Here is a 25,116-nt window from a genome sequence, read left to right as displayed (position 1 = left end):
CAAAGTGGAAAAGGGAGGGATGGGGTGCTCTTACTCACGCTGCCTTGAAGTACTTGCCACAGCCACCTGCTGATCTGGTAACAAAGGAGAGGTATACTTAGGGAGAAGGGGGAATTTTCCCCATAGCACCTGTCCAGCTGTTGCTGTGAGTGACTAGGTCAGGGTTAGTTTATAACTGCCTTAAGGGACCAAGACTCAGTTGTAGAAAAGATTGGTTGATCCAACAATCTTTGGTGACAAACTATGGACCTCAAGGGGCCAGGGCCCACACTTAGGAGATAATTGCTATGGACCAAAGGTTTTCAACCTAGATTTCAGGGAGTCCATGAACTTGGAAGGAAAGAAAAAAATTACATTTTCATTTTTACTAACTTCTAACCAAATTTATCATTTTCTTCATTTATGAATGTGAGAAACAAGTCATTATTCTGGGAAGGCTCCATGGCATCAGCAGACTGCTAAAAGGACACAGAAAAGATTAAGAACTCCAGCTAGAGACATTAGAGAGCCATTGAACCCACTGAGGATCTTTAGGGCGGGGAACATCTCCAATCATCCTGATCTGTAACTTACCACTGGACCCAAATGGCTCCAGAGGAGAGATTGAGGCTGGTGACTTTGCACAGCCCTCCCTCCTTAAATCCAGTTCCCTTGCAAATCATGGCATCACCTCCTTGATGTCATGGTCCTCTTCAAGAATGAAGGACAAACAGCAAACAAACAGACAAAAGGATCTTTAGGGCAGGTGTGAGTAGCAGGATTCTCAGCTTAGCACTAAGCCTGATTTAGAACCAGGTTTGTTTTCCTAGCTTAAGGTGAGGTTGAGAAAGAAAGGGAAGAGGAAAACTCCTCTACAACTGCAATATTGTGCATTTTTAGTAGCAAATTGTGTCCTTGACCATTCTTTTGTCCTTCTAATAGTTTGCTCATTTAAATGACCCTCACTGTTCTCTTAATATATCTGATTGAACTTAGATACAAAAGAGTGAACAGAAACAAATATGGCCCTTTGTTTCCAGTCTTAGCACACATACATACATACCAAACTGCGGATTTCCTTAGCAGAGCAAGAGATATCTTGAACCACATAGGTTTGTCCAAGACTGGTCAAAATAGTTCTATTTGGGAATGGTCCTGGCTTGCTTGTACTCATCCAGAAAGATTGTATTCCATTAATTTTGATGAAAATAACATAGCCCTGGTCCTGGGGTCAAGAGATTTGGAATCATCCTGCCCTCGCACAAAGTCCCCATATACTTTGGTTATTAGTAAATGGAAAATTTTCCAAAAAAAGTAATGATGACTTCTCTGCATTCTCCCTTTAATGTGGTCTTTTTCATCCCTCCTGATTTCTACTCATAAAATCTCTCTTTTTCTTCAAGATATCGCTGAAGAGCCACCTTCTATACAAATACATATATATATTTATTCTATATATGTTTATAATGCACACATTGTCTTCCCTAATATAAGCTATGGGTTCCTTGAGTAAAGAGATTGCTTCATTATTTTTATTTGTATCCTTAGAACCTAGTACAGTGGCTAGCATGTAATCTGCACCTAAATGCTGCTTGATAAACTGATAGATTGATGCCCTAGAAGGGGCTGTTTGGGTAGTATTCTCATTGGGTTGTTACCTCGTTAGAGTTAGTGCCTTAGACTGGAGAGACTGCTGAAATTGTTGCAGGTACAAGATGTACCTAATTCTTGTTTTCAAGAGATTTGAAAAATCATAAGGATCAGAGTGTCTAGTCCTCCCAACTTGTTGGTCATTTTACTCTGATGATATAATGTCAGAACCAGGAGGAGCTGTAATAATCATCTCTTATCCAATGTCCATGTGGTACAGATGCAGCATTAGTGACTACAGCATTTATTACTTGTCTTTAATATTTAATTAAATTAATATAGTCTATAGCAGCAATTAATGAGCATATGTAAGGCAGCATGGTAAGGCAAGAGCTCTGGATTAGGAGTTAAGAAAGAACCTGGGTTTAATTACACCTCTAGCTGGTTGTGTGTCCACAGGCCACTGACTTACCCTCCTTAATCCTCTCTTTTCTTACCTGTAAAATGGTAATGATATTTATAATACCTACTTCATAGGATTGTAGAGAGGATCAAGTGAAATAACGCTATATATTTTTCAGCTGGTATCATTGTTACTGAGCCAGGCAATCAGAGAGATAGAAAGCTGAGATAAGACAGGGATCTTAACCACAAGAAGCTTCTAGTCTAGGAGGGTAGTTTACAATCTAGAAATCTAGAAACATTTCTATTCCTGTCACACACATAAAGACTGTAGTCTAGAAAGCTACTTGCTATAAAGCTTTCTATGTGAATTTATTTCGCTGTAGATCATAGTTTAGATATGTGTAGTAATTGCTATCTCAGTCCCATAGAGGAAGTCAGCAATGTATGACTTTTGTTTGTCAACCAGGAAACCAGTTTTTATTTGATCTTTTGTTCCCAAGGTTAAATTTTGATACACCCAAGCAGTGTCCATAAACTTTGTGTGACCTGAGAAGCATCATTACCATTTAGCAGCATAAATGCCACTTGTTACATATAATCCCAGTCCTCGTGTCCTGGTTTACTAGGAATAGACCCTACTGTAAATGCAAAATTTTATTAGTTGAAGCCACATTAAAAAGACCAGCAAGGGTTTGAAGGAAGCATCTCTACTCTAAACCCTGCTAAAATCTTGTCAGATCCAGAAATCCCAAGGTGCTTGCTACCAGGAGCATAGCATAGGACACACAGCTATTGAAAGTTCCTTCTTAACCATCAACAGCAATTTCCCTCAGTTTCTGTCTATAGAATGACAGAGGTGTATAGACAATTGTGTATGAAAGGTGGGTAGCCAAGCTACCTGTATTCTGTTGACGGGCCTGACTTGGGTGGTGTCCAGACTAACCTCAATATTCCCTAAGCTATCCCAAGTATCCTTCTCTGCCTGATCGCAGACCAGCAGTGCTGTCTTGGACCACTATATCTGTTCTACTATATCTAGCCTGCCCCAGACCACTGGACCACAGTATATTTCAACTCTCCACCCCATTCATCTTGCCATCCTTCCTGCCATAAAGAGCATCCTTTAAAAAAACCTTCATTATTCCCTGCTATCCCTTCAAGTTATCATCCTATATCGATCTTCTCTTTCTCAGCCAAATCCTAGTAAAAATAGTTTACACTGGCAGCCTCTACTTCCACTCCTGTCACTCCTTAACCCTTTGCAGGTTGTGTGCATCATCACACAACTGAATCTGCTCTTTCCATAGGTACCAGTGATATCCTAATTTCTACATCAGATAGTCTTTTCTCATCCTTCTTTATCTATCTTCCAAATCTGACACCCTTGACTACTCTCTACTCTTGGTTATTCTCCCTCTCTGGCTTTTTGTGACACTACTTTCTCTTGACTTTCCCCCAACTTGTCTGACCTTTTCCTCATCCACATCCTTTGCTGGCTTGTCATCCATATCATGCTCCCTAACTGTAGATGTACCCCATGGTTCTATCCTAGGCCTTCTTTTCTCTCTACTCTCTCTGTCTCTCTCTCTCAGTAACTACATTAGCTCCTGTGGATTTAACTATCATCTCTGTGCAGATGACTTATCTGGCCAGCCCAAATCTCTCTTTTGAGTTTTAATCCTGCGTCACTAGTGGCCTAATGGATATTTCAAACTGGATGTTCAGATGCATCTTAAATTTAGTATGTCCAAAACTGAACTCACTATCTTTCACCTAAAACCTTCCCCTCTTCCAAACATCCCTATTTCTGTCAAAGAGATCGCTTCTAGTCTCCCAGGTTCATAACCTCAGCATCATCCCTTTCACCATGCTCTCCTTCTCCCTACATATCCAACTAGTTGTCAGATCTTACCATTTCTGTTTCCATAATATCTTTTATGTCTGACCCCTTTTCTCTGCTCACATAGCTACCACCTTAGACGATTATTGCAACAACCTCCTGATTGGTCTTCCTGACTCAAGTCTTTGGCAACTGTCCTTAAGTACAACTCTGAAAGTGTCACTCCGTTAGTCAACTTCAGTGGCTATCTGTTGCTTCTGGGATAAAATATAAGCTCCTCTGGCCTTTCACAACCTGTTCCCCAGCCTGTCTTTCCAACTTCATTGAATATTACTCCCCCTCTCACACTTGATGATTTAGCGAAACCACGCTTCTCTCCATTCCTCACGCATGAAAGTCCATCTTACACCTCTGTGCCTTTGCATTGGCCATCCCCCGTGCCTGGCATGCATTCCCTCCTCATTCCCAACTCATAGAATTCCTCTCTTCCTTCAAGGCCCAGCTCAAGCACCACCTTATGTATGAACCATTTAGTGATGCCCTCCAACTGTTCCTTCCCTTCCTTCCAAACTACTTTGTATCAATTAATTGTTTTGTATTTGTTAGTACTTATTCTCTTTAATTTGGGTACATTTATGTATGTACTTGTTGTCTTATGACTAGAATGTAAGTTTCTTGTGAACAGGTACTATTTCATGTAATAAATTTGTATCTCCAGCACCTAGCACCGTGTCTGGCATGTAACAGGCACTTAATAACTGCTTATTGATTGGCTGATTGATTTGTCTAAGCAATTCTTTTTCATGCCCTTCCATTAATACTCTAAGAAGGATTTTCCCAATGCCTTTGAGGCCTTCTGCAGGTCTTAGTAACTCTCTTGGTTTTTGTACCACTTGGACTGTCTGTCTGTTATCCCTTACCCTCACTATATGACAAAGAGAGAGAGAGAAAGAGAGAGAGAGAGAGAGAGAGAGAGAGAGAGAGAGAGAGAAAGAGAGAGAGAGAGAGAGAGAGAGAGAGAGAGAGAGAGAGAGAGAGAGAGAGAGAGAGAGAGAGAGAGAGAAAGATTAGCTGATCATATAACTAGCTCAGGGGATAAAAATTTAATTCAACAAAAATTCATTAAGCACTCATGATGTACAAGACACTATCCTAAACACCAGGAATACAGACACAAAAAGAGGAAATAGGTCCTTCCTCAAGAAGCTCACTTTCTACCACATTTAATTCAATTTAATCTACCTGATTTAATTCAAAAAATGTTTATTAAGTGCCTGCTATGTGCAAGGCACTGTTAGGTTATTGAGTAAAATTTAAGAAATTCTTTTACTAACCTTACTGAGTTTAACAAAAATAAGGAAATCCATGACATTCCAAAATACAAAAGCAGAAAAAAACAACAAGATTAAGTTTGCTTTAGTCACCAAACAAGGGATTCAGAAGGCCAAAGTGAAGAGCTATTTCCATAAATGGAGTACTAAAAAAGAAAAGACCAGAATGTGAGCTTACAACAATTACTCTGCCTTGTCTTTAGGTTGCAAGGTAAAATTCTTGAGCCAAAGTATGTGTATTAGTAGAGAGAGGCAGTAATAGAGATTAATTTAGCCTTAGTATCTCAGTACTCAGTAGCTGTATGGTTTAAAAAATGACTGACTAGTGGATACAAGAAAACTGAGCCTAACCTAGCTTAGTCTGCCATACTGGACATGCAAGAAACACCTTGGGTAGTGTTTTCCTTGCCTCCTCTCTCTTTCTAATCATTCTATAATATTTCAGGCCTTCCTAGTCTCCCTACTTGCCCAGAGGAGTGCAACCTCCCATAATGTAGTTGAATGAGTCCGTCCTCTCAAATGGTACCAATTTTGCTAAGCCTATTTGCTAAGATATTAGAAGCATCGGAAATTACTTCTGAGATGGCTTTTCAACACATGGGGTTCTCTCAAACATGTTCCAAAGTAGTCCACTAGAGTGGGTCTCAGACTCCTCATTTATCCCCTTGCATAGTGTCCTCAGGGAAATAGATTCAGGAACTGCTGCTTCTATACAGTTCTCAGTAAGTTGGTAGTTTGTCCTTTGTCTTGGCCTTGCCATCAAATGAAGGGAATAATCTTGAGTAAACTGTCAGCATCAGTTTTTTCAGTAGTTCCTTCCTTTGAGAACAGTTTGAGATTTCTAGATACCCTCCTTCCCCAGGGAGGAAAACTAATGGGATGTGCTCCTGAGCTAGTATCTTTATTCACTGTGAACCCTGAACAATTCCCCTTTATCTCAAGTACTCTGAAAGACTCACTTTTCCTAATGACTGAATCCACTGTGCTAGGAGCTGTTTCAGGAGAAAGTCATCTCTTTCCTGAGTGACGTGTTTGATGTCAGAATGTTCAGTGTGGTGGGAAATTGGAATGTCTTGACCGTTATCTCCTTGGGAGAGCCGCAGCTGAGGAGAAAGGGTCTTATGTACCCTGGGAGAGAAAAGCAATTGGTTGAGAATCAAGACAGGCCTCTTCTGTAAAGTGGGAGCTACACAGCACTGTTTCCCTTATTGTGAGGACAGGACAAAAATAACAATGACAACTTTGACATAGGGCTTTCCTGACAATGCTGTGAAGTGAGCCATACATATATTACCGTCACCAATTTCTAGATGAAAATTGAGATGCAAAGAAGCAATGAGAGTTGCCTTTGGTCAACTGGCCAGTAAGTGTCAGGGCCAGGATGTAAACCTTGGTCTCTTGACTCCCTACCCAGCCCTCTTTCTACAACACCATAGAACCCCAATAATAATAACTCATAGGTAATTAGCACTTATAACATTTACAAAGTACTTTCCTTGCAACAGCCCCATTAGATAGGTAGGGAGTTATACCCATCTTATTGAAAGGGAAACTGAGGCTTAGGTTAAGGGACTTGCTTGTGATCACACAGCTAAGTGTCAAAGCCAGGTCTCTGCTGGACTGGACTCAGTATGATACAGCAGCACCTTTAATTTGCTTCATTTTTATCAAGAGCAAATGACACTTCCACTCTACCCCACCCCACTCTCACACTACTTTTAAACCTTTCCTTTCCTTCTTCTCTGTAGAGGAGCTGAAAGTTCTCTGCTTCAAGTTCCCATGGCTGCAATTTGCTCTTGGCACTCAGTATTTGAAAGGTTATCTGAGATTGTACACTCACATTGTCATAGATGAAACAAGGACTTTTTTGCATTGAAAGTCTCTAAGGGGAGATCGCCTTTGCAAGTAATGATGTTATAAAGGAAAAACAGCCAAAGACAAAATTAGGCTATGTATGTAATAGCTTTAGCAAAATAAAATAAGAGGCAGAAATAAAAGATGTTGTCACTTCTCCATATCTGTTTCTGTCCCACTATAATTTTTTTACTGCTTATTGCCAGAGAAATCACAGAAGCCAAGCAAGAGACTCACTGAGTCACAAACTGTCTGAGCTGTGGATTGCATGTAGGTTTCACTGGATTTGGAATTGGAGAGAAAATTGGTGCTTACTTAAAGTCAGGAAGAAAAGGAGTAGTTTATTGGGGGCTCATGATAATAAGGCAGATTACATTGATCTATGAAAGATTGGTTTGGCCTAGAATTGAGCTGCTTCTGCCCACTAGATGCCAAGTATACATATATTCTCCTTATTGAGCAAGAGTACTAGTAAGGGCTTCCTGTTCTTCATAAAGCCACAGAGCCCTGGGGCATTTCCTAGTGGGACAGTAGCAGGGAAAGCAAGTATTTTCCCAGGGTCACTTTCTTGCTCCTTAATGCACATTCTAACCAATCTTGCCAACTTACCCTGATCTTCAGAGACCTTCGTCTTCTGTTTTCCATCCACCTGGGTATGTCCAGCCTCTGACTCACCTTTCAGAAAGCCAGTTTTGCATGGATACTGTTCATTCTGTCAAGGGAGCCTTTGAATGCTGTTCATCTACCTAGAATGTCCTTTCCTCCAATCCATAGTCCATCTTGTCTCTGTGTAGCATCATCTCAGTTTACCTGGCCTTACGTGGTACTGAGGAAATAGGCTTGTTCTTGTTTTGAGGAAGACAAAATCCTTAAAGATTTGTGCTGGTTATGGATTCTTTAAAAATTGAAAAAAAAATTGAGAATTTTCACCATGAGCTCCCTTTTCCTCATTTCATTTCACTCAGATGCCTTCTGCCACAGTCTCCTCCTTTACCTCTGTCTCACACGAAGAGATGCCTTTACTCCTTACGCCTTAACCCCTCTGCCAGCACAAGTGATCCCATTCCATACCATCTCCTCCAACTGATTGCCCCTCTGTCATCCCCAACTGCTTTCAATCTCTCCTTGTCTACTGGCTCCTTCCCCACTGTTTACAAACATGCCCATGTATCCCTCATCCTCAAAGAACTCTCACTTAGTCTTTCCTTACCCACTGTTACTCCATATCTCTTCTGCAGATAATCTCCTTGAAAATTCAAATCAGCAATAGGTGTCTCAACTTTCTTTCCTTCATCCCTTTTCAGTCTGGTTTCTGACCTCATCATTCAACTGAAACTGCTCTCCAAAGTTACCAGTGAGCTCTTAATTGTCAAATCCAAATGACCTTTTCTCAGTTCTTATTCTCCTTGACTTCTCTGCAGCCTCTGACACTATTGATCAACATCTTCTCCTTGATACTTGTTTCTCTTTAGGTTTCTGGGACACCACTCTCTCCTGGTTCTCTTCCTACCTATCTGACTACTCCTTCTCAGTCTTCTTTGCTGGATCTTCATCCAGATCACACCGTCTAACTGTAGGTGTCCTAAAGGGGTTTTGTCCTAGGTTCTTTTCTCTTCTTTCTCTATGCTACTTCACTTGGTGATCTCTTCAGCTCCCATGGATTTAATTACCATCTCTCTGCTGATGATTCTCAAATCTACCTATCCTGCCTCAAACTCTCTGCTGACCTCCAGTTTCACGTCTTCAACTGCCTTTCAGACATCTTGACCTGGATGTCCAGTAGGCATCCAACTGGATGTCCAAAACTGAGCTCATCATCTTTCCTTCTAAACCCTTCCCCCTTCCAAACTTCCCTATTACTGTTGACAGCAGCACCGTCCTCCTAGTTCCTTAGGCTTGCAACCTAAGAATCACCATCCCTCACCATCCTTCACCTCCCATACCCAAGGCCTGAAAATTTCACCTTTGAAACATCTCTCGAATATTCCTCCTTCTCTCCTTTGACACAGCCACCACTCTGGTGTAGGCTCTCATCCTATCACCCCTGCGCTACTCTAATAGCAGGTGGATCCACCTGCCAAATGTCTCTCCCCAGTTCATTCCATGCCCCATTCAACCTCTAAAGTGATTCAAGCCCCAACTAAAATCCCATCTTATACAGGAGGCATTTCCCAACCTCTCATATTTCTAGTGTCTTCCTTCTTAATTATTTCCTATTTATCCTATATATAGCTTGTTTGCATGTTGTCTCTTCCATTAGACTGTGTGCTTCTTGAGGGTAGGACCTGTCTTTTGCCTCTTTTTGTGTCCTCAAGGCACATAGCAGGTGCCTAATAAGTGTTTACTGACTGATTATTAAAGCCTCTCTCTCATTCAAGGAAATACTTGTTCTAACTCTCCTCTTCCCGCAGACTTTAATTTTTGCTTCTTCGATGTCACAGCTGTAAGTACCACCTGCTTGCTGTGGCACAACCTGTTACCTTAGAAATGATGATGTTCTCCCAAACACCGAGGGACAACTTCTTCAACATGCCCGGTAACCATAGCAGCTGGGCTGGGAAATAGGAGCCCTTGTTTAAGTGTGGACAGGTTTTGTGATGCACAAATTTAATGAAACTGTTTGGGGAAACTTTTCATAATATTTTTACAGGAAAGAAGTGAAAAATTGTTCCTCTTGATTGTGATTTGTTTACCAAAGAGCTAGACTAAGAACTCCTCTGCTAGAAAGAAATCCCAATGAGGGCAGGCATCTTTAATTCAGGTTTTTAACTCCCATGCATATATACATTCAGTGGTCACATATCAGCAAGTTAGGAAATATGTACATCAAAGGTGCAAGGCTTTGATGGCAAAATAAAAGTAAACAGGAGATTCTTCTGGCCCACCCAGTGGCATAAATAAACTATCCAGTACTTGTTTTGTCGGACAAAGGGATTATGCTACCACTAGACCTATGTTGGATTTTTGTTTTGTTTTATTTTCAATTTTTTAAATTATCAAGCATTTCTTTTTTTCTTCTTAATACCTCCCCACCCCCCACTCCCACTATGATCAAAAAAAGGAAAACTAAACCCATGTAATGCTTAATCAAGCAAAACAAATTCCCACATTGCCCATGTCCAAAAGTGTGTCGGATACTACATATTTAGTTCATCAACTCTGTCAGGAGGTGGGTAGCATACTTCTTCATCATAGACCTATAATTTCATGAAAGTGGAACAAATTCTAGCAGATTAGCTGATCAGAGAGGTTAAGTATCCACTATGTGCAGAACTTTATAGAGTTGTGACAAAACCACCTAAGTGCCCCTTCCACCGAGGGGCTCCCCTCCTTTGCCACTGATCACTTCTGCTTCCACTGCCTGTTTTATTAACAGGGAGTCCTTTCCTAGACTTTGATCTGAGGACTATAGCTTGGCCCCATACCCAAAGTCCTCTGAGCCTTGGATCCTTTCAGACTGATCCCTAATTGACATATTGCTAAAACTTTGATCTAAGGCCACCTCTAGTTCTCAGATTGCAGAGCTTTCAACGGGGAAAGCCCCTAGACAGAAATGTCCCACTTCTTTATGTCAACCTTTCTGCTTTTAATTCGGTAATTCCTGCCTAATTTGGAATACACTTGGTGTGGTGCTTCTGTGGTAACATGTCCCTTAAAAGGGATGAGGTCAGGCACTGGGAAAAGGATTTCCCAGGGAAAGGGATTGCTCCCCCTCATTTGTCTGGTGTCTGTGGCCCAACTTTCCCATGGCATCGAGTTCAGAAGGCATCAGCCCCCATGCCTTTGATCTTTTTTTTCCTCAAGGCGAAGAGATTAAAAAGGAGACAAAAAGTTAGGGAGAATGGAACCCATGTAATGGGGCCTGGGGAGTATGCCTGGATCTAGCTAATATGGAGGCACTCCTTAGGGGGCTTGCTTGGGCATGCCCAGATCTCCTAAGATGGAGGCTGAGAGGTGTGTTGCATTTGACCCCACCCCCAGGGTTTTCCAGTATCATTAAGGGGGTTAGGGAGTATCTAGGCCCTGTGCAAATGGTACCAGCCACCCCTAGTTGTAGGGGTTAGTCTTCTGCTTCCCAGTTCCGTTCAGCCACTAACAGGCAGATTAGCTTTTACAAAGGAATATTTACTTCAGAAGGGAAAATCACAAATGTAACTCCCTCAACATGGGGAGGCATACTTTTCCCCCACCCCACCCCACCCTTAATACCATCTCTGTCCCTGGGGAGGGAAAGGTGTTTAGGTCCGTAGTTTAGCTCAGTTCCTACAGAGCACAGTCCCAGTTCCCAGTCCAGATGCCCAGCCTCGGGCTTGAGTGTCAGGTACCCCGGCCCCTCTACCTTCTCTGACAGACTGGCTCCAAGATCATTTTGGCTCCAATTCCTAGGTCCAGTGGGGATTATCTCCAGGACCTAAAACTGAAGACAAATGGAACACAGCATAAATAAACACTCCCAGGCCCTTCTTGTGGAGCTGAGGTAAAAGAGATGGAGCAAGGGAGGAAGTCTTTCCCCTCTCACTGGTCCAGGTCACAGGACCTGGGCTGTGGGTGAACTGTGATCTTCCCTCTCTGTACACAGAAAGAGAGAGATCCCAAGAAAGAGCAGGGAGGAAAAAGTTACCATCTCAGTCTCACTGGTTTGAAAAAGGAAGCCTATTCTGGTCATACAGCCATTCAAAGGAGGCTACACCTTCCCCATGTGGCAGTGGAAGAATAGGGCCTCCATCTTAGGAGATCTGGGCATGCCCAGGCAAGCTTTCCTAAGGATGCCTACATGGTAGGCTATCTGGGCATGTTCCAAGGGCCCCATTACACACAAATAGTTAATTCTGAGAGGCGCTTACCTCTCCCTGTTACTTGAGAACCCCTTTCGTGGGGGAAGGGACTGGGGAGGAAAAGTCAAGGGAAAGAGGATTCTGGGGCATAGGAACCTTTGGATACTTCATAACTGTCTTTCCTTACATGAAATAACTGTAGACTCTTTAGTCTTTTTCTTTTGTGTGAATTTTAAATTGAATTTCGTCCTGGAATCTAGAGCAAACGTGTAGCATCATTAGGCTGTGTCTCGTCAGCACTGGCCACAGGGCAGATGAGCCTAACTTGTCTAGGGGCCTTGTCTTCATAAACATCCAAGCCAAAGCTTCATCTGTGACCCACTCTCACAGACAGTCAGTCCTGAGGCTTTATTTTTTGAGCCAGCTTCGTGGATGGGCAATTACAGATTCATAGAATTTTAAAGCTAAGAACCTGCTCAGTTTACAGATGAGAAAACTGAGGCCCAGAGTCATGAATGATTTGCCTGAGTTTACATTGCAGTTAATTGCAAAACCTGGGCTAGCCCCTAACTTTACACTGTACCAAGTACTCTTTCCACCATACCATCTGTAAACTTGACCAGGAGTTTCTCTGGCTGCCATTCAGGAGACTTTGGGCTGAATATCCTTGCCAAGAGAAGAAATCAGACACTTTGGCACAGGTGGTGAGAGCTATAAGAGTCGTGCCAGAATGCGGTTTCATTAAGAGCCCAACTGAAGCCGTTGGATGAAATTTGACCTTGAAGGTGTTATCACCCGTTTTTGCACAACAAGCCAACATCAGCACAAAAACCAGCAAAGGAAAGTCTGCTTTTCTCATGTGTTCCCCCACTAACTCATGCACAGCAGCTTTCATCCTGGGTACCACCTGCTTCTGGCACAGCTCACAGAACGAGAGTTCAGTAGGCAGAAATAAGGACAATGGCTCTGTTTCCTTATGGTCACCAAGGGAGAGCCTGATTAGGGCACCTGTCTCTCTCCAGCTATCAGAACTAGGTGGCACCTGAGCAGAAAACACCCAGGTCCAAGGTAGATTCATTCTGGCATAGAAAGATCAAGTATGGAAGGTCTTGGAGCAGTAAATATATCCAACATTCATCATAGTAACATTTTGTTTATACCAGGCTTTCCTAAGGGGACCTCTAAGTACTCCAAAGGCATGGGCTCATGACTCTTGAGCCTCTCACCTTGGAGACAGGGGATTTATTGTTGTGAAGGAAGGAGAGAAAGAAGTGACTACTGTAATGGCATGAAAGAGGGGTCTTCAGTTCAGTTCACCCTAACCATCTTCTTTCCATTCACTGCATCCTTATTCCCCTCAAACAGAACTGGATTCCCATAGACAGCATGTTGACTTAGAAAAACACAAATTAACATTATCTACGTTGTATTGTATTTTTATTTCTTTTGATAATATTTCCCAGTTACATTTTAACCTAGCTGTGCCCTACTGTAGAGTTTTGCTTTTCCCATGCAGCTGTGAGTCTCAGTACATACAAAAAGAGATAATAGGGGGATTTGAGGGTGGGGGTAGAGAGGGTGTCCTTGCAGCTAGAGGATCAGAAAAGGTCTCGTGTAGAAAGTGGCACTGGAGTTGAGTCCTGAAAGAGGCTAGGGGCTCTATGAAGCAGAAATCTGGCCAGCTTTAGCTATACTTCCTATTGTACCCTGGCCATCTTTTTGCCACCCAACCCTGCTGCCATACAGGTGCCCTCTCACAACCTTCTCCCTCTTTCTATGGGAACCGTACTCAAGTCAACACTGCCTTTGCTACTGGTACATCTATGTCAGTTAGTCCCCCTCTGTCTTCCACTTACCGTCCCTGTTCCTTTCCAAACCAAAACACTCCTCTCTGGTCCTGACTCTAATTTGTGTCTTGTCTTCCACTGTTAGAATGTAAGATCCCTCATGGATCTGTTAAATATTTGTGTCCCAAGTGCTTAGCACAGGGCTTGGTACATGTTAAGAGTTTAATAAATGCTTTTTCATTCAATCATTCACTAAATAGTAAATGCCCTGTGGGTGCTGGGGATGTTAACAAAGTTTAGATAATACTCAATATTTTCTCTCATAGAATTTACAAGCCTGTTCAGGGACAAGACATACACACAGCAAATTTCCCATTGCACTGAAATCCAGAGCCTCTGCCCAAGGTATTGACCCCATTTTGTAGAAAGAGAATTGGAACCCCAGAAGACCAGGCCATACTTTGGATCCCAGAACAAGGTGGTAACAGAGCAAGGATTAGGGTTCAGAACTTGCAGGCCCCACCTTCCACCTCAGACATCAGAGAGCTTCACCCCAGCACTAACTTAAGGGCATTGCTTTCCAAACAGCAACTGTTGTAGCACTCACAGATGGACCAATAGAGTCTAGTAGGAAAAAGACTGCCAGCTAAAGTTCTTGCTCTGCGACTTCCTGTTTCCTACTTGTATGACCTTGAGCAAGTCACTTACCCTCTCTGAGCCTCAGTTTCCTCTTATGTGAAATGAAGGCATTGGGCTGGGTTTTCTTTAAGAGGCCAAGACAAACTTTACTAGCCTTTTTGTTGTCTCCAATTCCTACTTGGGATAGCAGCCAAGCATTCCTAGCCAAATTAATTGGAAGTGTCCTAGGATCCTTTCAAACTCCTGCTTTCTCACCAACCTTCCTTTCCTGTTTCCTCATCCTTCCTAATCTAACTTTTCCCCCTCTCATGTACTTAAACTGTGTTCTTTCTAGCAGAGCCCAGTGAAGAGGAAAGTAAGAGATATGGCCAGTTTAAGCTGTGCCTCTCTGGTCCTGATCTTATCTTATGCCTCCTAATTGGTAGGGCCACTGCTGATATTAAATAGCTGATATCTTTTCATCCCATGAGTGACTGGAGCCCATGGGCAGAGTTGCGGTTGATGGAAGCCCCAACCAACATCTCATTGTGCTGGTTGAGGTCAAAGTGCCTGTGGCCACCAAAACTCATACATAGAAATCTCTTCATTGTGGTTCCTGCTGCTTAGAAATTTGTGAAGGAAAGGATTCTCCAGGATGGAAAGTTATTAACAGCAAAATTGAAGGTGCTTTAGAGCTCTACCCCACCCCCAATCTTTAAATGTCCATGTTTTCTTTAATCTTGGGGGCAGGGGGGACAATTGGCTTTTGGCTATTTTATGTACCTTGGGACTGTGCATTTTATTAAATATATCCAGTTAGTTCCATCGTCTCTGAATACAGCCTGTCCTAAGTCTTCCAGACCCTGTAAACTGGGCTGAGAGATGCTATTAACCAAATGAGATTCCCTCTGCTCTCTTTGAGCAGACTGAAGGTCTCACCAGGAATGCTGCCCTGTACACATGAGGATTTCAGATTTCATAGTGGGGTCCTTTTGTGGCCCTCAGTCTGTGAACCTCTATTAGCCCCTTTGCCTGAGGATCAGAGTTCCTTGGTTTCCAAGAAGCGAAAAAAGCAAAATGAGGAGAGAACCTCTAGGCAGAAGAAAAGAGCACCAGTATTTACGTTGTGTGGCACTCTGTGGGGGTGGAAGCATGGCTCTTAGGGGGGAACAGGGGACAGGAGACTTAGTGAACTCTATGCTGAAGGGAGATGTGAAAGGCCTCACAGAGAAACGGTCAGTGGCACTTTCCCATGGCCGATGTTACTCAGGCCGAGTGCTAATGTGAGTAACAGCTGTAGCACAGTCAAGGTTGAGTAATGCTTTTACCCCTTCTCCATTCAGAGACCCTCGTCCCTCTGTGCCCCTAAGACCAAGGTCAGAGTTCACTCACAATGTCATGGGTCCCACAGCCGTGGTGGGGGGATTGGGAGGAGGAGAGGGAGGAAAGATTGCCTCTCAGACAGCCTTCTGCCTTTTGGCTGGGGGAAAGAAGCCAGAAGCATGGTTATTCCTGGGAGTCAGGCCATGCCCTTGGCTCCCTGTTCCGGCAGACCCAGAGGACCCAAAAAAAAAAATGAATGGAGTGAAAGGAATTGCAAATGGATAAAATAACAGCAGAAACTTGTTCTTGATTTTGAAGGTAGGTCCAAAGCTATCAGCAGCATCGTGGAATAGTAGATACTGTGTTGAATTAGGAATCAGGAAGATTTGCTTTCACATCTTTCCTCTGACACTAGTAGTGTGACTATGGGAAGATCACTTAACCTCTCTTAGCCTCAGTTTCTTCATCTGTAAAAAGGAGATAATAATACATAAAGTATGTGTTTTACAGAGTTGTTGGGAAGCTCAAATGAAATAATATATGCAAAGCACTTTGCAGACCCTAAAGTACTGCATAAATGTCACATAGAGCAATTGTTACCCTTGTTGTCATCCTCTTCAAAGATCCACAGCAGAGAAGAGTCCTTGGTAGACATCGTTCAGAATGAGGGTATAGAATTCGTGCCTGTGAAACATTGTCACATAGGCCCCTACCTCTCCCATGGGAGGATGTGCCTTGTTTTCCCCAATAGGTACCAGCAAGCACTGCCTGATCATTCTGGAGCCTTTTAGGGAATAAACCGGTTTGCCTTGGGGAGTGACCTCATTTCACCCTATGTGAAAAGAAGAAATTTTTCTCCCTAGGATTTTCTGTTCAGTCAGCATGTGGGCATCAAGGGGAAGAAAAAGTCTCTATGTCTATGACAGTAAAACTTTGACAGGGTTTCTGCATAAATGAAGCCTGTGTTGTTCTACATGACTCAAGTTCAAGGAATTGTTTAGATCCTCCTCATCTCATACCTGGCAGTGTGTGTGTGCCATGCCAAGGCCTTGAACAAGATGATGCCCTTTGCCCCTGTGACAGTCATTTCAGTCTGCTGTCACAGCTTCTCATTGTGGGAGGTGCTGACCTCTCATTTATGGGCAGATGCTCTCCTTGAGTCAGGGAGCAAAATGTTCACTCCTCACTTCTAAGGCTGGATTCTCCAAATCAAGCCACATTGAGGACCTCTCTCATCTCTGTCTCTCTCATGGAATGTAACCTCATCTGTCCTGGGTTCTGGGTTTCTGTTCCTTCTTGGAGAGTCCTGGCTTTCCAAGCTTGCTTAGCAAAAGCCAGGCCACAGCCAAGGAGTCCCACAGTGAGCTGCTCTCTACAGAGCAGAGGTAAGTCACCAGACATGTAGTGACATGACCCAGTTTTTCCCACAGAGACTGAACACCTTCATTGCACATTAGGTCTAGTTCATCATAGGGAGTTTTGCCAAGAGCATCCTTGCTCTTGCACTCTTCTCCCTCAAGCACAGAGCTAGAGTTGGGTTTCGTCGGTGGTGTTCTGATGTGATTCCCCATTGCTATTCCTGCTCACAACCATCTGTCACTGACACAACCTGGAAACTTCACTGACCATTTATTCTTTTTTGCAGCTATTTTAGTGCATGAATAATAAGGCTTAATCCCACTTTAGGTGTTTAACACTGAGCCATCGTTGGATGGACTGATAGCATCTGTTTCTGGCAGGAAGGAGCTGTACTTCTAGAGTAGAACCTTGCCAGATTCAGAATAAGGCCAAACAAAGAGGGTTTGATTATAGAAATCCCTAAAGGACCACATTTCAGGTGGTTCATCATAATAATATGTATAGACAGCGTTATAGCAATGGTCCAGTGTACATACCCCTGGAAGAAAGCTGTTGAATTGTCTAGGACAAAGAAGGGTGAAAATACTGAGACACAGACTGGACCTTCCAGTGGTGTCATCACAGCACTGAAGTCCATGTTGCAAAATCCCCTTTGGTTTACTATTCCTTAATACTTCATATCACCTTCATGGATCCTGCTGTCATCTTCTTTGTCTTAACCCAGAGTTCTCTTCTGGTTTAGAAAGACCAGAAGAGACTGACACTCTTCTTTTCTTCTGAACTCTATGGCCTGGAAACATAGAGACCTTGGTATTTCTCCTAGTCTACTCAGTAGTTGAGATGTGGTCCAAATGAACTGAATGATGTAACTCAGGGGGCATGTGTGTTCCTAAAGATTTTGTTAGGCAGTCTCACATAGCTCTTACATGCTATCACATATTATGGTCCTCTGTGTTTGTATGTTATGTTACTAGACTGTGGATTCTTTCAGGTCAAGGAGTATGTCTTCTCTAAGTTTTTGTTTTTGTATTTGTTTGTTTTTTTTTTTTCAAATCTCAAGCGCCTAACAGAATGTTCTGTACATAATAGGCACTTAGCAAATGAATTATGCAGTTTACAACTCCGGCTCATCTCCCTCTGTAGCTAGAGGTTATCTGTAGCCTTCAATCATCTGTGAGAGTGAGAGAAATTCAAAGAGGTGGGGCAATCGTTCGGACATTTGTCAGTTTGTCAGGCACAGGCAGGAGGGGGGAAAGCCTGAACTAGTTACCCAAATCCATACTGGTTTTCTTTCTGAAAAAGGGGACCCTCACTTTGTCCTCAGTTCCCTATATCAGAATCACAAGCTGTCCAATTTCCCAGTGGAAAATTCTGTTTAGCCTATCAGTTTGTTAGTGTTCATTCAAATATCAGCTTATCTATGTGCCTGGATCTATCTTTTGTATTTTCACATTTTACTTTTTTGTTCTCTGAAATTAAGGAACATGCCTGTACAGCTTGCTTTGTGTGTTGCCTAACAAAACACTATGTACAAAGCAGAATAAAAGTAATGAAAATGAAATAGAGTTTCTTTTAAAGCAGGAAACAGAAACAGATACCCTATTCAGTGATCTAGTCTGTGGAGGAAGTCATCTCTACCATCCAGGCTACAGTAGCTACAGTAAGGCTTTGGGTATTGATGTCTCCAAACAGCCTGAGAGGAATTCTGTAATTGTTCTTTCCTCTTCGGGAGGCTGAGGATGCTGGATGATAATTCACATTGGCATGATGTGTTCTTCAGTGAGAGCCCTTTCACCCTCAGTAACATCCCATCCATCCCTAAGCAAGCCAAATTGTCAGCAGTTTCTCTTCAGATCACTTACCCAGATTCCCTACCTGTAGTCACCTTCATCGGTCTCCAGTAGCAGAATTATCTGTGACAATACAGTCTCTGAATTTCCAGGACTCTTTAGCAGATTGTACATATATCAGCAACAGCCTGGAAGTGAATCACAAGTTGCATTGGGGGAGACCATGTGCACTCTTAGGTCTCCCTCTTTCCTACCCGTTTGCAGTTCATGGTTCAGTAACATTGATAGCAGCTATTTTGTTGACCATCCTGTAGAAACAAATGACTGAACTACTTCACTGGAAAATTATTTGGGGAGAGGGAGATATTTGTTCCATTGCCCTTCCAAGGTCAATGGGACCCCCAAGATAAGAAGGGATGGTAGATTTCTAGCTGAGATTTCCTATTATTCTTCCTTGAATCTAGCCACAATTCACATGTGTCCAGACATTCAGCCCAGGGTCATTTCCTCAAACCTTATTCAGAAAGTTTCTGGTCCCCAAGTGGAAATTTCAGAGCAAAAGAAACCCGTCTCTCTCTACAGTCTTTCCCTCAGGGTTCAGGTCTCAGACCAGGCAGGGTATGTTGATCTGGGCCAACCTGGGATGTTACTGAGCCTGGAGCAAAAGAAGCTATGATCAATTTGTGTTCCTAGAAACAGAGGATCCAAGATTGGAAGTAAAATGAAGAAACAAATGAAAGGGAATTGTCCCCATTTCATACCTTAGCTCTCTCTTTAGTTCTAAATTCATTTAGAATTTTCTTTAAGAAGGCAGCATGGTAGAAAGAACACTAATTTCTGAGTCAAGAGATCTGGGTTTGAATTCTACCTCAGACATTTACTTATCTGTGTGATTACAAGTAAATGACTTTACCTCTCAAAATCACAATTTCCCCCATCTCTAAAGTGAGAGTAATGATATTGTGCTTATATTACTTACCTTGGGCATGTTGGGAGGAAAATGCTTTGCAAACCTTAAAGTAACTCTGTATCCTAATTTTCTAAGACTCTGGGACTCAGCCTAGCTCATGATTTACTTGAGCTGGTAGACCAAATCTGTTGTGCCTGTTATCATAATTAGTAATAGTTCTAATTTTATTCTACTGAATGTATATTTAATGAATACCTACTATGGGTAAGGATCTGTCCTTTTCTGGCAGTGGTTATTTTAACTACTCTTCAAAAGCTGGAGTAAACTGCTTATGGAAACCACTTCCCAGTAGAAATAACACAGAATTCACCACTGTCTAGTGTGACATATGTGATCAGACTTTACCTCTCACCAGTGATTTTCAAAATATAGACCTATCTCTGATTCTAAAATGAAAATCATAAAAAATAAACCAAGGATTAATACTATGAGAGTTCACTTTACACACAATTTTAAAGGTGGTTTAATAGATAAAAAAAGTATATCTGTGTTAAGTTCTCAGTGTGAGCAGAACAGGGCACTAGGTATTCACACTGAAGCAGTGTCTCACCCTTTATCCCTGACTCCAGAAGGGGATTACAGGTAAAATCCTAATCTGAACTTTAGGTAACTTAATATCAAGGCTTCCTCAAAGACAGGCCTAGTGATATTTCCTATCCCGCAGGCTAACCAGGTCAGTTAAAGTTTTCCTCCAGGTGCTTTCTGATAATAATTTGGTCTGGCACTACTTCTTAATAGGTTGCTATTTGTACTTTCAGTGAAAGAAAGTTGGAATTCTTTGAGCATCTGAGGTTAAAATATATTTGTGATTTTTTTATTTCATTTTCACCCTCCAGAGGTTGACATAAATTTAATCTGCTTGCATCTCTTTGTCTGCACTAAAACCAGCAAGTGCTATAAAGACCCCAGGATGTCCCCAAAGCCTTGGGAGATGTTTTAATGAGCTTTTCAGAACTTTGACTTACTCTTTATTTTTCCTGAGAAAACAGGAAGTTGAGTTGGCCGAGAGGAAGCCCACTCTAATCCCCCGAGATAGCCTTGTGGTGGGGTGGGTTCTTCAAACGCTGGCAATGAGGCCTCTGCCCTGCTGGAGACGGACTCTGAGAATCTCAGTCGCAAGATGTTGGTTCCCCAGACACCACATGATAATGAAAGGAGAAGTCATATGCTTAGAGAACAAAAGGCCTGAATCTCTCCCAAGTCCCAGATGCACTCAGCAGTTTCCTGGAAATGATGACTGGGAACCTTCTCCATGCTCCCTCAGCTGAGCAGAGACACCTATCTTCCAGAAACCCATTGTTAGAATCAAAATTAATGCTCTCTATGGAAATGTGAATAGTCAATTATTTTCTGTTCCCTGCATAGCTCAAGCTTTTATCTGTTTGGTACATCTCAGCATACCCTGAAGCTGAGTTCTCTTATCTGCTACGGGAAGGAGCATAGAACTCCTGGGTCAGGGGGCTTGGATGTAATGCAGACTTCTTCACCATGGTGGTTCCTTGCCTGGTTCTCCTAAAGAACTGTACCTCACTGCTCAACAGATCCTTGGTCTGCCTTCCTGTAGCTCTGCCTAGGACTGCCTGCCTGCCAGAATTCAGGCATTATCACCTTGGGCTTTGTAGGAGAAGCCTCCCATCTGACCCTGCTCTGGGCATTCCAACGAGCCATTTCCTGACACACAGGTTCTACTCTGTCTTCCTCTGTTCTGAGCAGACACTTCCCCCAGTGCTTACACTTCAGCCTCTCTGTAAGGTAAGGCTGCCTTTGGTCACTAGAACCAGCCACCTGGGGGAATAACCTAGATGTTCCTCTTTTCTCCAGTTTTGGGAATAGCTGGAAGCCTCACCTTATCATACAATGTAAGAGCAAAGGGGCAGAATTAATTTCAGATCCATCAATTACCCTAGTCAGATGAAAAGGAATGACGTGTGAACTTTTAAGTCTAGAGGGGCTTTTTCCTCCAAAAAAGAAATAAGGAGAAAATGGTATGGCATTGAATGGCCAATCAGAGACAAGAGAGTTATTTAGAGAATTATTTAAAAATGATAGATTTGAATCTCTCTGAAAAAGAATAAGTGTCTGCCCTATCTGGTGGAGACAAGTGAATGACTTAAGTGACCTTTCAAGTCCTTACCTAGCAAGAGCATCTTCTGTCAATCTTTACTCAGATTTCCTGGATATTGGGTCAGGTCCCTTAAATAAATTAAATGAATCTCATAACTTTAGGCCGAGTAGGCTTTGTGAGAAAAGTACTGCATGAAATGGGCCAAGAATGAAGCCATGGATTAAGCAGTGTTTTCTCTTCTGTCTTGTTTTTCTCCCTCCTCCTCAGCCCCATCTGAATTAAGCCAGCAGCCAGGCAACATGACTCTTACCAGGCTTTGCCAGTGAAGGTTCATAAACTCATTCCTGGGAACAGCTGAGCATCTATAACAGGGCTCAGCTCCACAAGTTACATTTCTGTGAATTATGTCTCTGTAGGCCCTATCTCCATGGGTCAGGTATCCTATTTATCTCCCTTTATAGTATCCCTTTCACGTGTTACATGCATACATGTATGTACACATACTGATACATATACACACATGTTGTTTTGGTTTTTTCTTTTGCTTTTTGGTGAGTTGGTGAATTGAGGTTAAATGACTTACTTGCCCAGGGTCACACAGCTAGTACGTGTCAAGTGTCTAAGGCCGGATTTGAATTCAGGTCCTCCTGACTCTATCCACTGGGCCACCTAGCTGCCCCTATATGTGTATTTTCAAAGTGGTTCTCATAGATTCCTGTTATACTTGTCAAATACTGAAGACTGACATTGATGTTAGAACACACTCATTTGGCCTTGTTCTGCATCAGATGTACATAGATTACATCTCTGTAAATAGTTATATGTCCATAGTCCATGTTTGCATAATCATCTAGGTATCCACAGGTCATCTCTCACTGGGTTACCTGTTTGTAGATTCCTCAATTATCTTGGCTTTTTAGTGGAGGCATGCCGAAGATGTGGGAAGCTCTGAAGCTTCATGTCAAACATTGCACTCCCTTTCCTATGACTGTGTAGCATCTAAGATCTTCAGACTGTTGTGTACCGACTTTGTGAAGCCTTTGGCACCATTAGCAGAACTGGCCTCTGCCACCAAAAAGTCTTTCCCCATCATATCCTGAGGTTCCTCACCAGCAGTTGTGGTTGTTTCCAACAAAGTGGGCAGAACTTTATCTGACCCACTACCCATTTCCAGGGGAGTTGAGTGGGACTAGGTGAGAGGCCCATGTGACCTATGAACTTGGGACTAGTGACAGAGAATCTAGCAACTCAACAGGCTAGGAATGCCATCCTGTTTTCTGAAGGCATTCAGTCCATAGCCAAGGGTCCTAATAACCAACTGTACTTGAAGCTCTCAGACAAGGAAGATGTGGAATTGGTCTTGGCAGAGCAAGTGTCCCACTACAGACAGGTGCCAAGCCAGAAGATAGCTGAGACTGGGGACTAGCCAGAGTGTTTCATGTGACCAGCAAGAGTTGAAATATGTGCATGAATGAATGTTGCCACACAGATGCCTATTAACATACCCATGAAGAAGATGTTGTTGGTGTCTTTTATGAGGAAAATAGCTATTCCCAGCTTGTAATATGCTATATATATTACATATTGACTTAACATTAATATAGGATAAGTAAAACCCTCAGTAATCTGCTATTTACATTCAATTTATGCTTTCCTGATATTTTGAAACATGTCTAGTTGTACCCCAGGATAGAAGGCTATGGTTGTGCTTTGTGTTTTTTCCCCCAGTAAGCCCAGGGCAGAGATCTGCTCACAGTCTCTAATAATAATAGCTTCCATTTTTATATAGCACTTTATAATTTACGAACTACCTTCTTCACTGAAGTTCAGAGATTTACACCCATGATCATCACATGCTTAGCAAGTGCTTGAGTGAGAACTCAAACCTAGGTCTTCTAATTCCAGAATCCTCAGATATTTAAGCCACTTTGCTGTTCTGCCTCATTAGAGCAATGTATATATGCAGATCCCCATGATGACCCCCAGTTTGGGACCTGCCTACCTCCTGAGGTTCTTTGTAGTTCTATAACATGTAAAAACCACTTCTAGTTTCAGCAGGATTACAGTTCTGCTTTTCCTGGCTCACACATTCTAGTTCAGTTTCTTCTCTTGGATTCGTGCAGTACACTTGCAGCCTGGTGCCAGGATCCTTGCATCTGGAAGGACAGCCCATTCATAATGCGCCTAAGTCGAGTAGCATTGCAGCCAATTTGGCTGCAGACATGGGAGGAAAAAGTCTGGCACACAGCTCCCGTTTTTATTGTGGTTGTTTGTTGCTTCCAGTTGTGGAGAGAGCAGAGAGGGAAGGAGGCCTGGTTCTCCTGGCAGTGCCTCACAGAAATGTTTGCTTTAGATGAGTGATCTGGCCAGCCCTAGCTCACCACTGTATGTCTTCTTATAAAGCCTGCTATCCAACATTTGACATACGTCCTGGAAAATACAGTGCTTCTACAGCAGAGCTGCCTTCATTTGCTACATTCTCCTCCTTTAGTCTGGGATGAAGTAAGGGACCTAGAAGAGAAGGAATGAGCAGGAATGTATTTATTTCCAAGGTCCCTGAGAAAAGGGCTTCTCAGTAAAGATGAGTTTATCTGTTCCAGGGAAAATATCGAATTTTGGGAAGCTGTAGACCGATAGACTTTTAGGGAACAAAGGGACCCTGTAAGTTCATACAAGGCAGGTTTACATCTTCTTTTGTCTTTTTGTATTCCAAACTCCAAGCACAGGACCTTGCAAATGATAATGACTATTATTATTAATGATAATAATAAAAATATGCTTATGGTTATTAACCTGAGTGCCTTCATTTAACAGTTATGGAAGTTATGTCCCAAAGAAGCAAAGTGGCTTTCTATAGTCATCAAAAAAGTTTAAATGAGGTTGTCAAAAACAAAATCTAGAGCCCCCACCCCCCATGAGAACACTGTTAAGGATTGGAAAAAGACTCAGCTTTAAAGAGATAGGGCAGCTAGAGGGTGGCCTAGTGTGGAAATCAGAAAGACCTGAGGCCAAATCCAGTCTCACTAGTTGTATGGCTCTAGGCTAGTCAGTCAGTCTGCCTCAGTTTCCTCATTTGTAAAATGGGGATAGTAATATCAGCTACCTTGCAAGGTTGCTGTGAGTATCAAATGAAATAATATTTATAAACTGCCCAGCACAGTGCCTGGCATATAGTAAGCACTATATAAATGTTACCTGTTGTTGTTGTTAGATGTAGGAAGCCATGGTAGGCAAAGCCCCCTTTCTAGCCTCCTATTTCTGTCAATGGCCTACCATTCTTATTGGGTAAAAAGCCTTGGTCATCTTTGACTCACTCTTCTACTTCACCCTCTAAATCCAATCAGTTCTCAAGTACTATTGGTTATTTCTCCAGTGTCCCTCAGTTTCTTTTCCATTCTCATGACATCCAATCTAATCCAGACTCTCATCT

At 42.5% G+C, this 25,116-nt stretch overlaps 1 protein-coding gene and 1 long non-coding RNA gene across 8 annotated transcripts in view; one reads left to right on the top strand and one right to left on the bottom strand.

Annotated features, from left to right (window-relative positions):
• The window catches only part of EXD3 (exonuclease 3'-5' domain containing 3), a 423,178-nt gene that overhangs the window by 281,188 nt on the left and 116,874 nt on the right, over nucleotides 1-25,116 (top strand). The window lies entirely within an intron of this gene.
• The window catches only part of LOC110205288 (uncharacterized), a 31,493-nt gene continuing 16,408 nt past the window's right edge, over nucleotides 10,032-25,116 (bottom strand). The window contains exons 3-5 of the long non-coding RNA XR_013484711.1: nucleotides 20,587-24,197; nucleotides 18,737-18,839; nucleotides 10,032-11,416 (exon numbers count right to left, since the gene is read on the bottom strand). This is a non-coding gene — a long non-coding RNA (uncharacterized LOC110205288). The remainder of the gene's footprint in view (nucleotides 11,417-18,736; nucleotides 18,840-20,586; nucleotides 24,198-25,116) is intronic.

This window comes from Phascolarctos cinereus, unplaced genomic scaffold, assembly GCF_003287225.1.
Source record: "Phascolarctos cinereus isolate Bilbo 61053 unplaced genomic scaffold, phaCin_HiC Scaffold_2;HRSCAF=192, whole genome shotgun sequence".
NCBI lineage: Eukaryota > Metazoa > Chordata > Mammalia > Diprotodontia > Phascolarctidae > Phascolarctos > Phascolarctos cinereus.
Note: the sequence above shows the minus strand (reverse complement) of the source record. Positions and strands in the feature narration are given on the sequence as shown.